At 57.1% G+C, this 1423-nt stretch overlaps 1 protein-coding gene across 1 annotated transcript in view; it reads left to right on the top strand.

Annotated features, from left to right (window-relative positions):
• LOC119591772 (ras GTPase-activating protein raskol-like) overlaps positions 1-1423 on the top strand; it is a gene marked incomplete at its 5' end in the record, with an annotated part of 12906 nt that overhangs the window by 833 nt on the left and 10650 nt on the right.

The following is a 1423-nucleotide window of genomic DNA, read 5'->3' as shown; positions in this document are numbered from 1 at the left end:
CGCCGGCTCTTACGACACTCCCTTCGGCGGGGGCGCTACGAACTCGCACTTCCTCTGACGGCAGTGTACGCGTGGTGTGCGTGGTGAAGGAGGCCGAGGAGTGGGCTCCTGCAATGAACTATGAACACTGAACAATGAACTCCGAAAGACCGCGTGGGTGCCAGTATTACGCGAGGCTAACCTGCCGTCGGAGTGACCCGTTCGGACTGTGGAGTGACAGGTTGCAGCAGCAAACCTTTTATCTCTTCTCGTGTTGACTCCCCAGCGTCAGCCATGCAAGCACATTACATGTATATATTGCAACAGGCAAGTTTGTATAGTTTATTATGGCAGACGTCATCCGTTGCTCGCTGGTTCTGCGCGCCTGCTTGCCCCTGGGAGTCCTGCCCCGCACAGGCTCTCACACGTCGTTTAACGGTTCACGGCCTCTCCTGCAACGTTTCCGACACACTTCTGGGGAAACGAGAAGGCCCCGCTGTGGGAAAAGTGTTTTGCCAATCGGCAGTGGACTTCGTATATATTTTCATTGGGTCACTGTCTGTTTTATCTTTGGCCTCCCTCTCCCCTCCCTCTGCCCCCCCCCCTCCCCCTGCATGACGGCCATCCGGCGTGACGCGCAGGACTGCGTCAGTCCAGCCAAAGTTCACGGGCGCGCGCTGCATAAGGACATGCCCGGCCCTGTGCACCTTGCATGCGCTCCTTTACGTCAGCGTGTTCATCGTACGGGAGTTTCCACCAGTGTGGCGGCATTTGCGGCGGCGGCAGCATCACTCGCGGAGATTGTGTGAAGAGTGTGGCGAGATGCTGCGCCTGTACACGGGCAGCGAGGAGAGCGTCTTGTGGGGCTCGGACGGTGCCATTTACTCCATCGGCAGATCGGTAATGGATCAGTGTGTATTGTGTGTCTGTGTGCACACACACTTTAATGTATGTATACATGTGTTTGCGAGTGAGAACAAGTGTGTAAAAGTGAGTATTATCGTATTCTTTGTGTGGACAGTGATTGTGCAAAATCTACAGTTCTCTAGAATGTGAGTTTATACCCCTTTGTGACATTGACCTGGCAGCGAGTGACCTTAATTGCCATGGAAAAGGCCGGCGCTCACGCGGGAGGGCCATGGCAGCACCTGCGGCCCGTGCCACCGAGCGGGATTCCCGGCGCCGGCCAGCTGAAAGCGATCATGAGCGCTCGCCGCCCGTAAGAACAAACGGTGTATTATGGCCGCCCGACGCGGCATTGCATTGCATTTGCAGAGGAGGTACTAGCGCTGGGGAAGCGGCCACCCGTGACGTATTTGGCCGCTTCGTGAGTGGGGCATCAGAAGGCAGTCGCTGTGGCTGTGTGCGCGGGAGCATCGTCAGTAGTGCTTCGGGATTGCCTACGTGAGTGATGAGGAGGCACTCGTGCGTATGTCCCCCCCCC

Source organism: Penaeus monodon, chromosome 29 (assembly GCF_015228065.2).
Source record: "Penaeus monodon isolate SGIC_2016 chromosome 29, NSTDA_Pmon_1, whole genome shotgun sequence".
Taxonomy (NCBI): Eukaryota; Metazoa; Arthropoda; class Malacostraca; order Decapoda; family Penaeidae; genus Penaeus; species Penaeus monodon.
This window is presented reverse-complemented; position numbering and strand designations above follow the sequence as displayed.